This window comes from Periplaneta americana, chromosome 13 (assembly GCF_040183065.1).
Source record: "Periplaneta americana isolate PAMFEO1 chromosome 13, P.americana_PAMFEO1_priV1, whole genome shotgun sequence".
NCBI lineage: Eukaryota > Metazoa > Arthropoda > Insecta > Blattodea > Blattidae > Periplaneta > Periplaneta americana.
The window spans coordinates 106,736,679-106,754,259 of record NC_091129.1 but is presented as its reverse complement, the minus strand read 5'-3'; the positions used below and the strand labels follow the sequence as shown (position 1 = coordinate 106,754,259).

Genomic DNA, 17,581 nt, shown 5'->3' with positions numbered 1-17,581 from the left:
CAGCCACTGGACACAGTATTAAACTTGCATCAGGGTTGTAAGTGAATCAACATGTTCTTGTTATGCCGGCCTCTGCATTACATAACGTTTGGTTTCTGAAAATTGACTTCTGACTGTGAACATCCTCTCATGGACATTTCCAATATGCGGCTCTGTCAATACACGCAGCTGTCCAATTCGAGTCGCAAAGTAACCGGATGCAGCCCACTAACACGTCAACGGCAAGTGTTTGGTTAGGCTTAATGGACAGTAAAGTTATTGGTTCACCCCCGCTCTGTCCTCAGAGAGCCGATACGAATTGGGTGTCTTCGAGGGCCTTGACCTTCTATCCTCAGGCAAGAAACGCATTAAGGGATTTGGGGACAAGTATGGAACTGATTTTGAGTCACAGAAATTAGAAATTAGTTGGTGGAGTATAGGCCTACTAAATACAGGGACATCATTTTATTTTTACTTCAATTGCTATTATACTTGAGTTTTTGAATGTATTTCACTCCACTACTAGTAACTCAAACTGCCCTCCACACAGAGCCAAGGCTGCGTATACAGTCAAAGTCGCCTTACGGTCATAGTAAACAGTACTGGGTTAGTGAGCATAGTACGTTCCAGAAATATGTTCGCTTTTTCCAGTGACGAAAGTGATTTCAATATTGAATCATGCTTTCGCACAGGTACTATTGTTCGTTTGCCTACGTCGCATCCCGGTTTCCCCCACCCGCTTCTGCTCGTCCCTCTGTAAAGGCTAGTGGCTGGGCTGTCTTAGCTCTTTTCTGAAAACATTAATTTCTGTCAGGAATTGGACGTCTACGTAATATTATGCAACTGTTTAAAATAATTTAAATAAAAGGGCCTCGTTAAATAATTAACTGTCACGTGGTTTCCCCCATTTCTATGACCTTGCAACAAAACCATTTGGACGGACAGTAGATAGCATGTCTGAGTAATTTTATTTTTGGGATCGGGCAGAAGTGAAGATTGAATTTACAGTATGTAACGTATTCTGTTATAGAGTAGGTACAGAATTATTTCAACATGAGTTACTAGTACGAAGGACGAAACTGAACATTGGAATTTGTTACAATGGTCTACAGTGACATAATATGCACAGAAGAACTGAAGTCTCTATCGAAATGAACGGCCACCATTTTCAAAAATGTGTTTAAATATCCATATTATGATTATTTTTTAACTTTAATGTACTCTTCACATTGCATGCTGACGTTCTGTAGACAATGTAATATACACTGCATAATGAATATGTCCGAATGGATAGCTCAGTTCGTAAGTAAAAACACTTATTGTTAATACAGTACTGTATTTTTATTAAACAAAAACCTAATGAAAATTATCAAACTCAAAATCGCGATATTTCCTAGTTTACATAAATGAATTATTTTTCTTCCCTCCTATACCTAGTAAAGTGATTTGTTTGTATTTTACGCCAGTATTATCGAACTCCAGTCGTGGAAGGGGGTAGCAAACTGTGTTTCCGATTCTCAACCGTTAATCCAAAGGTATAGCCAGGTTAATATTAGAAGTGTTAGTAAAAATAAAATGATTTCCCTGTATAAACACATGAAAATATCACGTCAATATTGTTACTGTTATTTATCCATCTGAATATGAGAAATGTTAAGCTTGTATTAACTTTCTGTAGTTACGCATATATTATGCAAGCGAGTGTAATGCGTCCATGTCAAGCAGAACTGAATAACATTGCTGTATATACAGAGTGTAAGGTGTATAAGTGTCATTATTTTAACTGATGATTATTCATGTCATAATGAAGAAAAAAGTCCTTACATTTTTTTTCTAATTGCAATATTTAACTAATTATTAAAGTTTACAATATTAGACGACGACTTTCTCCATAAATTAATAACATATAGTATTTCTGAACTGTGAATGGCATTGTAAGTTGTTTATCGAATGCCTGTACTGAACTGCCATCCGCTCGGCAGGAGACCTATGGACAGGGGAGCTTGAACTCGTCAAGGTACAGTACGATAGGGTACGTTTAAATGAATGGGAAACCTATATTAAGTTTTGTGATTAAGTGCATGGTTAAGTAGAAAGTTAATTTGAAAGTTCCAGCAGTCTGGCAACCTCACCGCTAAAAGTCTCCTTTCGTATCGCAATACAGATAAGAGGTCAACGAACTCAGCGTACGTGTACTGCCTCGAGCTTCCTTCTCTAGCTACGACTAAGTCTAGTATATAGAGTCACGAAGTTCAATACGTAGTAAGTATGTCTCCATATATAGTTGCTAACCACTAGGATCGCTATTATCGCCTCATTGCAGGCAATGCGAAATAGTACCTGCACAGTCTATTGTTCCTAGCACCCTCACAACTCAACCTTCGTGACTGTATATACTAGACTGTGCTAAAACGTTGCGATGTCAATTGCATCGTTCAGTTGTTTGAACTTAGTTGCCTTTAAATTAAATTTATACGAAAATCGTCCACTTTATTGAAATACGACAGAGGGATAAATGATTCTTTATTAAATGTTCTATCGATATGGACAAAAATCACGACCCAATTCGCAATAGTTACCGAATAAGAGGGTATTAAACATTTAGGGGGGAGGGGAAAAAACATTTTTCTGATAAAAAATTAACTTACCACCAATATGGTATTACAGCTTTTTGTTACATACAACATGAGCTGTTCACTCTAAAAATCTGCAGGGTTATTTCACTTCCACACTGTAGGCAGAGTATTTCAAAAGTGATAATAAAAAATTTATGTATGAGAAATAAAAACGAAGGGAAGCAAAAACGTTCCGGTAAACTTGAGTCTGTGTTGAGTTTGTTGAGTTGATATACAAGTCAACGAAAGATCGGAGAACCGGAAGCATTGTGGAAGTCGAGAGTGCGTCATCTTATGTCGTAGAAAATATCAGAGAGTTAGTGTTTGTCTTTTGTAACTGTTTATAGTATTGAACTTCCCAGTTTTCTTAATCGTTCAGCCGTTTTTATTCATTGATTAAAATATTAATGTATATATATATATATATATATATATATATAATATTTCTTTCATCCATTCACTCATTCCATTGTTAATTAATTCGCTCATTCATTCATTCATTCATAGATTCATCCACTTATTCATTTACTTATTTATTCACTCATTCGCTTTATTTAATCGTTCATTTATTCATCCTTTCATGCATGCACAGATTCATTCATTCGTTTTTCCATTCATTCTTTCTCTCAATCTTTCAATCATTCATTCATTCAATCCTCCGTTCATTCACTCATTCATTCATTCATTCTTTCTTTCTTTTTTTCTTTCTTCCTTCGTCTTTCTTTCATAATTTATTCACTCTTTGACTTATTCACTCATTTATTTACGTTCTTACATATTTATTTATTTATTTATTTGCGTACTCGCTCTTCAGTTACCTACCTCAACGAAATTTCTGTGGATTAAACGTGGCAATGAACGTGAACAGACCCCGCGCACTGACTAATCACAAGGATGCTGGCCTCACACACGGGTGTTAATATTGCAAACGAGTGCGAGGGCATTTTCACTAACCGGTGGGAATATTTATGTAGGGCCGCTGTGTGGCATGCGACTCCCACAATTAAATAGTATTACTGCATTCCTGTGGCCGCGCCGTATAAAGTATGGCCCGCAGATAAATATTTTATCGCAACACAATACTGCCTCCTCTGCCATATTTGTTGCTGCTATTGTTTCACCAAGCTCTCGTTCCGTATGAAATTCCTGGCTGATGTACGTTTCAGGCAAATAACATCAGTGGGTGGTTGTGATTTCTCCCTGTTAAAAAAAAATAATGTGGGCAGTTCATTATAATTATTGTATGAAATGAAACTCGTAACCACTACTGCCCCATACCAGTTGTAGCTGAGCTGGAGGATACCAGTAGAGAGGCTGGAGTTCAATATTGAATATGTTGTCTGAGGAGCATTGTCTGAAATGTTGGTTCAAAAGATATTTTCTTCAAGCGTTTATCTACTGAATATTTTATCCATCCATTCTACATTCATTAAATCAATTAATTAATCGATTCAGTATTTCATTTGTTCTTTCTGAATCTCTTACTCTAAAATTTAATTATTAATTGATCCATCCATTCACAAATTCATTCGGTCAATCTTTAATTTATTTTTTCATTTATTATTTTATACGTCACTAGCTCACTATTTATCCCTTAACTCACTCACTCACTCACTCACTGATTTATTTACCTATTTATTCATTCGTTTATACATACATTCAGTGATTCATTCTGTCATTCACTAAGTTTTTCATTAATTATTTCATTGTCACGTCGCTCATTAGTTTATTATTTTATTTTATTTTATTTATTAAGTCAATCATTAATTTATTTATTATGTTGCTCGTTAATTTATGAATTTATACATTAATTTATTCCTTAATTTATCAACTTCCCGATTTAGTTGAGAGAGAGTCAAGGCTAAACTCTAAACAGTGGAAGCGAAGTTCCTTCGAAGTTCAAAAAGCTATAAAAAATTAGATTAGGAGAAAAACGAATAAATGAGGGAAGAACTGATAATAATTAAGTGAAATGAAAAAAGTGATTGCTTATTCTATAGAAACAACAGTATATCTGACTTAAATGGAATTGAACCTACGTAATTTTTTTAATTAAAAAGAAGTCGACAAATTAAATAGGGCCTAAAGGATGACCTAAAGAACTTTGAATGAATTCCCTACAGACTACATGGAAACACCTAATGCTTAATCTATGATGAAGATTTACAAAATCACTCATTAATAATAATGTTCTCATTAACTTATCGACTCTCATCCGGGTAGGCCCTCCATGTCCTTGTGTGGTAAAAAAAAAGCATGTATGTGATCCATAGATTAATTCCTCTCCCGACAGGTCGCGGCCCTGTAAGGCCCGAGTGGCGTGGGTCGTGTAAATGCACCTAAAGGGGAGAGGTTAAACTAAGACAAAGAAGAAGAACTTATCGACTAAGTATTATTTATTAATTACTTCTTTAATTTATTAATTCACTGAGTAATTATTGTATTTATTTTTGCTTATTCGTTTGTTCGCTCACTCATTTATCAATTTTTGTTTAATCGTCTGTTCTATATTCAATTAAACTACCTCGTCCAATCTTTAAGTAATTTTTTTGCTGATTCAATAATTCATTCAATCACTTAAATAGATCTACTATTCAATACATTCACTTATTCATAAGTTAATAATTCATATTTTCGCTCACTCATTCATTTATAGACTAAATGACTCTTTCGCTCAATAATTCATTTCTCGTTAACTTTTCACTTTATTGCTTTAATGACTCACTCACTCAGTAACACACTCTCTCGCTCAGTCTTTCACTTGTTCATTCAATGAGTCATTCGCTCAAAAATTCACTCTCGCTCTCACTCGTTTATTCATTTCCTGAGTCATATACTCAACAATTTAGTCTGACTCATGCAATTATTAATTCAATGATTCATCTAATCAAAATTTTACTCTCTCGCTCACTCATTTATATATTGATACAATTATTCATCTGCTGAATAAGTCATTCTCTCCCACTCTCATTCAGTTATTCACTCAATGATTCATCTACTCAATAATTCACTCTCTTTTTCACTCTTCCATATATTAACTCAGTGCCTCATTGACTGAATAATTGCCTCTCTCGTTCACTGATTCAATTATTATTTATTCAATTATTCGTCCACTCAATAATTCACTCCCTCAATCACTTTTTCATTTGTTCATTCAATAATTTATTGCAACGCTTATTCATTCAATTATTTATAGAATGACCTGTTTACTTCGTTTGCACCCATTTTTCCGAAATCAACTTTCCAACTGACCCCTTTTCCGAAGACTATTTTTCCGAAACCTACTTTTCCTAATCTTTTTTTCCGAATACATTTTTTCTGAATGATCATTTTTCCAAATAGTCATTTCTACAAATTACCGTTTCTTTTACGGGTTCACTGTTTACCGAAATTAATAATCCAATACATTATTAGCATGGTTTCCGTAGTAAACATACAAAATTATTAGTGTTCATTAATATCTTGAAATTAACAAGTCACAATGGATGTACAAATTATTACTTCAGGTAAACGGGGTATGAAATTATTAATGGATCTTCATATATTACGAAGGTAAAAATGGTTCTGGTGAAAAGATACGATATTGAGAATGTGTAAGACTGAGGCAGAAGGAGTGTTCAGCAAGAGCCATAACAGACAGAAATGGTAAAGAAATCGCCATTCTCAGTGTCATGCTCCGAATAGAGATGAAGCACAAGCAACGTTGGTGAAAAGTAACTTGAAAAAAAACGGCACAGAATCACCCAGAGCTTAATCCAGGGCAGATTTTAAGGAACGAATTACATCAAGTTCCTTCAAAAGGTGGATAGGAGTACAAAACAGAATCAGGGCAATAATACTCAAATATGAAACATACAAGGAAGAAAACCGCAGACTTCAGTACTTAAGAAGAATTGGGTACAATTTTAGCTTCTGGAAAGGAATTAAATACAGTCCATGACTTGCAATACATTCATTTTTCAGTTTAAAATCACAATAAATTTAATGTCCTCTTTACTAATTATTTCAATTAATATTCTTGATTTCGGAAAACATCCTATGAAAAATGGTCATTCGGAAAAAATGGTCATTCGGAAATGAGGAGTTCGGAAAAAGGGACATTCGGAAAAATTAACATTCGGAAATTTGGTTTCGGAAAAATGACCTGAAACCGTCTACTTAATAACTGTCTCACTCATTCATTCACTTATTCATTCCATAATCAATCTAATTAATAATTCACTCTCTCGCTTACTAATTCACATATTTATTAACGATATCTGCTCAATAATTCACTCTTTCCCTCACTAATTCAGTTATTCACTAAGCGATGTATCTCCTCAATAATTCACTCTCTCGCTCACTCATTCAATTATTTACTTATTTATCTACTGCATAATTCATTCTCTCGCTCACTCATTCAATTGTTCATCTATTGTATGATTCACTCTTTCCCTCACTCATTCAATTATTCACTCATTCAGTCATTCACTTAGTCTCAATCGTTCACTTATCCATTTAATAACGTATTCACGAACTTATAATATACTTGTCCATTAATCCTCTCATTTACTAATTTATTCATTAATTTACTCATTTTCTCGTAATTTACCCTTTCTTTAGTTTCAGGCTTAGGCTAAATCTTGTTCTGACATAACCATTTACATCGTGGTCACTTAGATTCCTTCGTCTATATAATTGTCTACTCTCGCTCTGTTCCCATCATTGTTTCACTTTTCCAACTGGGACAACTTAACCTCTACATGGCTATTATACAGTCACATTCAGGGAACAGCAGATGAAATTCAAAAGCCACTCGGTGCTTTACGGACACACGTTCTTACCCCTAAATGAAAATTAGCGGCCGCCCGTTTGACTCCACGGACGAACCACCTCCCACAGCAAAGTTCGAGCTCCAGGTCGCACGCATAAGAACTTGCAGTTGCCTCCGACTTGTGGTTGTGGCGGCGCGCTCATCACCGCGTCTTGTGTAATGAACAATAGCTACAATCCAGGCTGTTACAGCTTCCAGCGGCCATAATTCGCATAACGACTCGCGGCTGCAATTACTTCTTCAGCCAATGAAGTCTTCTGTCTCGCTCTCTTTTTCATTTTACAGTGACGCCTTCACTTGTGTTCTGAGGTTCTTATAATAGATTTTATGCTTCGTCTACTCGAATGGCTCCGCAGATTGACATCGGGGCTTAGTCTGGTTCATACTATGAATGGAGTTTTGGTGGGAATTGGGAAAGGTGAATGTTCAATTGGTTTTGGTGGAATTAGGATAGGAGGGAATGATTTCCCAGCATTACAACGAGAAAGAACAGGAGTTGGGGTAGTAAGGTGATGTCACAGCATAACAATCTGTAAACTAGTCTCTGCATACTTAACTTCATAGCAGAGAAGAAACCACGGCAAATTTAGTTAGTTCTGACTCCGTAATATTTTGAGTAATATCTATATCGACAAGGTCAGAAGCAAGATTTTATAGATATTCAGACTACACATATGCATTCATTTTCTGCCCAAGGGCAGGTCTTTACTCCTAATCCAGCATTCTCCAATCTTTCCTATTCCCTGCCTTTCTCTTAGTCTCTACATATGATCCATGTAACTTAATGTCGTATATCATCTCATATTTTCTTCCGCTCCGAACTCTTCTCCCGTTCACCATTCCTTCCAGTAGGCCCTTCAGTGGGCAGTTTCTTCTCACTCAGTGACTCAACAAATTCCTTCTTCTCTTCTTGATCAGTTTCAGAAACAGAAATATTTCCTCTACACATAAAGATACATAATTTTCTTTGACTGTACTTGAGGTATGCTATTCATTCATTGATTCATTCATAGTGTTCTACCCAAGGATAGATCTTTCACTGCAAACCCAGCATTCTCCAGTTTTTCGTATTTTCTGCCTTCCTCTTTATCTCCTCATATGATCCATATATCTTAATGTCGTCTATCATCTGATATCTTCTTCTGCCACGAACTTTTCTCCCGTTCACCATTCCTTCCAGTGCATCCTTCAGCAGGCAGTTTCTTTCCAACCAGTGACCCAACCAATTCCTTTTTCTCTTTCTGATCAGTTTCAGCATCATTCTTTCTTCACACACTCTTTCTAGCACAGCTTCATTTCTTATTTTGACTGACGTTCCATTCTTCTCCATATCCACATTTCAAACGTTTCCAGTCGTTTCTCTTCACTTCGTCGTAATGTCCATGTTTCCGCCCCTATAAAATACCACACTCCACACAGAACACTTTAATAGTCTCTTCCTTAGTTCTTTTTCCAGCGATCCTAGGAAGATGCCCCTTTTTCCATTAAAAGCTTCCTTTGCCTTTGCTATCCTCTTTTTGACTTCCTGGCAGCAGCTCATGTTACTGCTTGTAGTACACCCCAAGTATTTGAAGCTGTTCGCTTGTTGCACTGCCTCATTTCGAATTCGTGTGTTTACCTTCTTTATTTTTCTTCTGTTAAACAGTGCTCTTCGTCATGTTTGTATTTATCTTCATCCCATATTTATTGACAATTCATTATTAACTAATTTATTATCCCATTTATTAGCCTATTCAATTACTTTGTCATTTTGTTTTCTTGCTGTGGACTAAAATTGTATTGTTACATTTTGTACAACGAATGCAGAAATTATCAAGTAACTACTCAGTAGGCTAGACAGTAATCTGTAAAATTTAAGCTGAAAATACTGGTAAGTGGAGAAACAGAAGACTAAACAGTGAACCAATTTAGGGATATCAAAACATAACACACATTTTAGTATCAAGAATATTGAAAGCGAATACTGGTATTTTCTTGAGAATTCCTGATCGATTCCTCACAGCGTCACAAGGCTTTGTCTTTTCCTCTATATAATAGAACTAAAATTCTAAGCCTTCTACGTACAATACTGGCTTAAACAAGTCTGTGCTACCCTTCGTCGATTTATTGTAGAAATAAATGCGAAGAAAGAAGGTATTACCTGGCTCTACTACTAACAAGTGATGGGCGCACCGGCGCTGTCACTTTGGCAGGCTGTAATCATACGCCTTCGTGTTTACTGTTCGTCATCGTGTCTGTTTTAGTATTCCCAAACGTTAGCAGACACCTGAGAAAAGAAAAATATTTCGACATACATCTGCTGTGTAAATGGAGAAGGCTGCTTACTCATTCTGTTTCGTAAGAACATTTGTGTAGTCAGTCCAGAAGTCCAGACGTTCAAATGATGATAACGAATAGCTATCGAAGAACATTTACATATGTGTGATGGTTAAAGTCATGTTTCCTATGCATAAGCAACACGAGTAGATGCTGTATTAGGTATTCGCCGTGATTGTAGGCAACTTCACTAACAAACTCGTTTCGCGGGTCAACATATGCGTCATGCACGTCTTCAGATTTGTTGTTGTGAAACATCTACAGATTCTACTGTGCTGCAGTGCTTGGACTTCAATCAATATTTGAGGCGTATACAGCAGTTTCAAAATCAGATACATCATTTTTTTTTCGAAAATGAGTTAATGGTATATTTCATATCTTCATATGATTCTACAACTGCTATAGCACTGTCATGCTCTAAAACTAGATACATCACATGGATTTGTATGATGAAAGGATAGTCATCATCATCATCATCATCTTCATCACGGCATAAGCCTTGTGGCTCGTTCCGTCTTCAAGAAAACTGATCCGACCATCTCATCCGTGGCCTGCCGACATTTCTTCTACCTACAGGTTTGAAAGGATAGTATTTGTTACAAATTCTTGGTTCCTTGCAAACGTTTTTCCTTCATACTGAAAAATTATGTTTTAGTGATCTATCTGATTTTGCAACTAAACGCCTCATTTATACCCATGAACTTCAAATTTTATTTCGCTATTGGTTTAACTTATATTTCATGACTATTGTCCGTCCTATATTTTTTTAGTTGGTTATTTAACGACACTGTATCAACTACTAGGTAATTTAGCGTCGATGGGATTGGTGATAGCGAGATGGTATTTGGCGAGATGGAGCCGAGAATTCACGACAGATTACCTGAGATTCGTCTTAAGGTTGGAGAAAACCTCGGAAAAAACCAGGTAATCAGTCCAAGCGAGAATCGAACCCGCGTCCGAACGGAATTCAGGTCGGCAGGCAAGCGCCTTAGCCTGCTAAGCTAAGCCGGTTGCTCCGTCCTATGTTATATATCTAGACGGTATACTGTAGGCTACTGAATTAGCTAAAGAACTACAACAACTTTCTCATGGAATGTAATTTCGATACTCGATGACAGAAGTCGTGAATTTTTGTCCTACATATTATTAGATCGCGTTCATTATACTTGTCTGCGATATTTCTCTTATGTGGCAGTTACATCATTTGGGTACCATTCCCAAGAAATCTCATTCTCAAACATCATTTAAAATGTGTGCGACGATAGAAGAGTAAAAGGAGATTCATTCACTCACAGTTTTCTGCCCCAGCACAGGTCTTTCACTGCAAACCTCAGCATTCTCCAATCGTTCGTATTTTCTGCCTTCCTTTTAGTCTCCGCATACGATCCATGTATCTTAATGTCGTAAAAGGAGATTATGATTATGATTATTACTAGAAAATTGATGTTACTCATAGTTTTTCCGAATAGCCAATCGTGAAATCATACAAAACCGACAAGTCTCCCCTCCATGCTGAAAACTATCGTATTCGCCTCGTCATTCGCACTCTCGGAATGGCTGGGAACTTCCGTGTGTTACGGTTTCCCTTAGATCCGCCAGATGTCTCCCATCGAAATACGTCTGCTAATGTCAGATTAGTGTCATAGACATATTTTGCATGCACAGATTTGTTTTGCAGGAAAATTAGATCAGTATTTATTTATTTAACCTGGTAGAGATAAGGCCGTCAGGCCTTAGTATTACAATTAGTATTAAATTTACAATTACAATTACAATAAAAATCAAAGTACTAAAAGATTACCTGACTAATGAAAGCTAGATAATTTACCATAGAAAAACAAAGAATATTTTATATTTACTGAATTACAAATTAAACCTAGAATAACAAAATTGTATGGTGGTGAAATTACCGATTATTGAAATATTTTCTGATAGATTAAGGAAACTATTTACAAGAAACTATGGCAAACAAAATAAACAGATGTAGTGGAAATGATCACTCACTCTGTGTTATTTTTTCATCGATTACGATTTTTTTTATTGGATATCTTCACTTACTTTTATGTGTGGAAATTTTAAAATTGTATTGTTTTATTATTTTATGCTCGACCATGCCGAAATGTAGTAATTATACACCTGGTATCAGCCCTTTAATGGACCTCATTAAAGTACACCTATTCATTAAAGTTCAGGTTTTCCACCAATCAGAAAGCACCATTGTAGCAATATGAAAGCGCAAGTATCGATTATTCGCGGATATGCAATCGAGAGACAACTAGCGAAACGTCACGGAGGCTGGAAATCCAATACTGTCGCAGAAAGTTATGTTCTGTTACTATAATAATTAGCGTTAATTACAAACAATATTCAAATAAATTCAATTTGTCATCTCGTTTTTCAATGTCTAAATCAATTTCCAAGTTATATCAAGATTAATGTTCATTTTACTCTCTAGATTATATCAAGGTCAATGACATTTGTTCCTCGGAAAAAATCAATACTTTCGCGTCTGCGCACATCTCACAATTTATGAGATATTGCACAAGGTCACTTCCGTTCCCCAGTCAGATAAGAATAATATGAATACTTATGAATAATTTCAAGTTAGAAATATGGTCGAGCATAAAAAGTCGTATGAAACTTGCCTATAATGGTAATTAAGACGCTCGTATGAAAATTATGAAACTCGCTTGCGCTCGTTTCATAAATATACTCGCGTCTTAATTACTGTACTATCATTATAGGCTCATTGCGTAATGTACTATTATTTTAATTATACAATGCGTTTTTCTTTAACTTAGTAAGATGAAAGAAAAATAAGAAGGCAAAGAGGATGAAAAGGAGATAAGAGACTTTCCACGAAAACGATAACATAACTTGATGGTGACGGACTGCTACTTGCAAAAAGTAGCTGCATTCAAGTCAGGCTTGATTAATTGTGTGCATTACTGTGGTTGAATTAGTGTTACTCTTTGCTATTTTATTGTGGAACATGGCTGTCAGGTATTGAGCTTTTAGTAACACAATATATTGCGACTAAATCTATATTGGTAATCTAGGTCACTGGAGGGTGAGGCTCTAGACTCTTGATTAATGATGACGTGGCTTAGAGCCTTAGTCAGGATGTAGTGTTAACATAATTCCTCTCATGTCTCAGTATCCCCCAGGCAGCCCAACCAAGACTGGATTGATCATATTATGTTTGTTTGCGTAACGTCTGCAGCTCACGCGCTGAGTTCGCGTAGCGTGAAATACGATCGTGTCACTTTACTGAAGCCTCAACATATCAGTTACAGGTATTTTAAATTAGGCAGCTAATGGAACAATATTTGCGTGATTTATTTCAACTCCTCTTTCATATTTTAAACTTCGAGTTTCATCATACTTCGTACAACTTCTTAAAATTATTATCTACAGTAATCCCACTAGAGATTTTAATTTAACTAGATAAAATCAAAAATCGAGTGGAATTTAATTGTCTATTACACGATCAGAAGAAAGTATATAAAGATTAGAAGAACTAAAGTACTCTAATACAATAAAATAGTAATTGGCTTGCTAAACTGTCTTGAAAATGTATTATTGTACCATCTCATCATTATAAATATTCCGCTAGATGTCAGTAGAGTGTTATGATGAGCTGTTCTATACAATATATTAATTATATGGACGATTACTAGTCAAGAAGGCTTTGTTGATTTAGATTCATTTTTATTTAAACAGTTGCATTCCACTTCAATTATCAGTAGGCTATTTATTATATATTCTCTGATACGTAACTATCCATAATTTCATACACTAGAAACTGTAACATAACCTAAATAATATAAACAAGATAAATGATAGAACATTTTTAATTAAGGATGATGAAATAAACATGAATCATTTTCGGAGTTACAATTATTGAAAGTACTGTACAATGTTGGCAAACAAAGAAACAAATGCTAAGCAGGTGATAAAACAAACAAATGCTAGGAAGCTGGTAAAATTGCTATGGAGGTGATAAAAACAAATGCTAGAGAGGTGATAAAAATTGTAGTACGATAAGCAGCCATGATTTGTTGAAATACGTCGTTTCTACTGATTTATTGGTCAAAAATATGCCGTAGTAAAAAGTGTAATAATCTGCACAACACTCTACTTTCTGTAGATGATACACAATCTTGTCCACACCTGTGGAGTAACGGTTAGCGCGTTTGCCGCGAAATCAGGTGGCCCGGGTTCGATTCCCGGTTGGGACAAGTTACCTGGTTGAGGTTTTTTCCGGGGTTTTCCCTCAATCCAATATGAGCAAATGCTGGGTAACTATCGGTGCTGGACCCCGGACTCATTTCACCGGCATTATCACCTTCATCTCATTCAGACTCTAAATAGCCTAAGATGTTGATAAAGCGTCGTAAAATAACCTACTAAAATTAAAAAATACACCATCTTTCTCTTGTTCTTAGACCAAAAGTTTTAAAGCAAAGATTTGTTCCGATTAAGGCGTTTATATTATCTCTAGTGATTCTAGTATGTAAATTGAAGACAAAAAAAATAATAATTATAGATATGTACGAGATGATTGTTGCTCCAAATCGTTGTCTACGAGCTTCAGATTATAACATGAAAGCTAGATACATATGTAAACAAATTAATACAAACCTATACAAAAGCATCACCAAACCTATTATGGTATATGGCAATGAAACTTGGACTGTCTCTGGAAGAGCTAATTCTATCCTGAGTGTATGGGAAAGGAAGGTAGTACTCAGGATGATTTACGGTCCAGTTTTTGGAAATGGTGTTTGGCGTGTGCGAACTAATTAGGAGATTCAAAATAATATGTACACGGATATACAGGTTAGTTCAGGAAGTTCTCCGGTTTATGGAGATGATTCCTGAAATTATTTGAAACAAAAAATGTAAATAAATTAATGGGATCACATTCATAATATTATGGAGTTGCAACACATTTTCGACCACCTGTGTGGTGTAGGGGTCAGCATGCTGGTCTCTTACGCAGAGGGCCCGGGTTCGATTCCCGGTCGGGTTGAATTTCCTGGTTGAGGTTTTTCAGGGTTTTTCCTCAACCGTAAGGCAAATGCCAGGAAATTCGAGCCACAACATCCCTGAAAATCACCGGCCTCATTCATCACCGAAATCATATTCATAAGAAATCAGTAACATATATACAGTCGCCATCTAGTTCACAACAATGGAACCAGTCTCAACAATAGTACACAGGCCTTCGGATTTCAACCAAAGATTAACTCGCGATATGACAAAGATGTTAAAGCGAGTATAAATAACAGCGAGAGAAAAAAAAAAAACGCACGTTTTCGAAACGCGTTATAGTGAACAGCGCTAGGCATCTTTGTTGCCATAACTATGTGCACGTCGTTGATATTCGCTATGGTTGGATCAAAGACATCGTGTATCAGATTAAGGTACAAACAAACACCCGAAGAGTTGTTTCAACGCATTCTAGGTGCCGCGGCGACAATAAGGACCACAGTGTGAAGCTGCGAAATGCTACACGTGCGGTTCACACCCGTGCGGACCGTTGTCTTTACATTCAGCATTTTCGAAAATTCCGGTAGCTCAGTTGGTAGGTCCGGGGTTCGATCCCAGGTGGTGTCGGGATTTTTTCTCGTTGCCAAACTTTCAGAACGGCCCCGAGGTTCACTCAGCCTCCTATAAAATTGAGTACCGGGTCCTTCCCGGGGGTAAAAGGCGGTCAGAGCTGGTGCCGACCACACCACCTCATTCTAGTGCCGAGGTCATGGAAAGCATGGGCTCTACCTCCATGCCCCCCAAGTGCCTTTATGGCATTTTACGGGGATACCTTTACCTTTTACCTTTTACCATTTAAATCCACTTTAAACGAAAGAAACTGATACATAAACAATCAATTATTTGTGTTTTAATTATTTTTTTTTCATTTTTGTTAGTGAAATCCTGAAATGTTTCTTTTTCACTGCCGTTTTTAAATTACCGTAACTCCGTAATTATGAATGTGATCCCATTAATTTATTTGTATTTTTTGTTCGAAATAATCTCAGGAATCTCCTCCAGGAACTGAGGGAGAATTTCTTGAATCACCCTGTAGATATTATCACTGACATTAAACTCAAAAAACTGGAATGGTTGGACCATGTGATCAGAATGAAGGAAGATAAACAACAAAAACTTCTTTGGACGCTAAAATAATTGGATCAAGTAAAAAATCTGGACGACCTAAACTGTGCTGATTTCATGATGTCAAAAATGACATGAAGGAAATTGGGATTAAATATGGAGATTGAAAGAACAGGGTCGATTTGATTGCAAGACTGTCATTAGTTAGGCCAAGGCCATACTGAAGGTTCTATAGTGCCATAGAAGGAGAAGAAGTAGAAGAAGAAAAAGTTGAAAATAAACTACAAAAAACCATTTTGTTGACATGAAAAAAAAAACAATTTTTGCGAAAGTATGTGCCATTATCATATGCTCATTTTTTGTTTATTGTCTACTACAAAACGACTTTATGTAAACCCTGTAGATTTAATTAAATACGTTTCTTACATAGACCGACATTCAACAATACAAAAGTCGACAATTTCAAGTCTAAGTACACACAATGTACGTGCATTAAACCCAGGCTTATGTACCTCGTATAAGTTAAGTTTTAACTTGAGAATAGTAAGCCTTATGGGGATTGTAAAAGAACAATGCTTGCTATAGTAAACTTCACACGGTACAAGTGCTGTTGCAGAAATATAAGCCGTGTACAACTTTGAGTGCGAGCTATTAACAATTCTTGATGTCATAAAAGCCCATTTATAACATAGGTCACATTGTAAGCGAAGTCTCTTTCTGCCATTACTACAGTGGATGTTGAAATCACTATACCTTTAATGTTTCAATGAACTTAGGTTTTTTTAATAACTGTGATACTCCAGAGATTTTTGTGAACAGCTGTTCTAAATTTCACATCATTTTGTTTTAGTAGGAAAACACATGGGTACACTGAATGTACTTATGTCCTTCCATTGGATTTTAGCTTTTAACTATTTTATGGATTACATACAGGAATTCGGTTGACTGTCTACCGGGTGTTCAGTTCAAAGTGTGTCATGGCTCGCCGTATGCCGTCATGTGGCTAGCCGACGAGCCTAGAGAATTCAATCTTCCTACACTTCCGCAGAGGCGTATTACCTAAGTGCCAGAGAAGTTTCCTAGGGAGTACAGCGTTCATTTTGAAGAGTACATACGTACCGATACGCACGTTAACGCCGGTAGTGGTAGGAATGTGAACTGTTTGGAAACACGTATTGAGGTGAGCTTTTTTCTTACTGTCGGAATATGTGGAGAGAGTTAAGACGATTACTTACGTATTTGTTGACATTAACTTGGACGGTCAACATGGACACGGAGCATTTGATTTGTATTGTGGTATGTTGCGGTACGTAACGGATGATAACAAATACCCTGCGTACGATTTGCCCGCGCAAAACACAGTTAGAAAGAGGTTATGGTAGCACACAGACCGTACAGGCCGCCATCTGTTGCTACGACGTTCAAGTTATACCGTACACGTTCTCAAGTTCAGATTGAACGCCTTGAATAATAGGTAACATCTCTGACATAAAAGCTGAAACTCGCTTCAAATCGCTGACTCACAACAGAGACGTCATGACATACTTTGAAATGAACACCCAATATTACACTCCACACATTCTCTAAAGCTGCTACTGCACCAGAGCATAGTGTATTCATATGTTTGTCGATGTTGTATTTTGATCTGCTAAACTCGCTATTTACCGAATTAATTTATAAGGTGCTATTAATATTTAATTTTTCTATAATAGTTTTTGGCGTGAATACGTCTATACGT

General features: G+C 36.3%; 1 protein-coding gene across 1 annotated transcript in view; it reads left to right on the top strand.

The window, feature by feature from the left end:
* The window catches only part of LOC138712207 (tyrosine-protein phosphatase non-receptor type 13-like), a 1,532,948-nt gene extending 1,516,155 nt beyond the window's left edge, over positions 1-16,793 (top strand). The window contains exon 6 of the mRNA XM_069843726.1: positions 16,777-16,793. The gene's annotated coding sequence lies outside the window, so the exon portion shown is untranslated. The remainder of the gene's footprint in view (positions 1-16,776) is intronic.
* Positions 16,794-17,581: the final 788 nt, after the last annotated feature.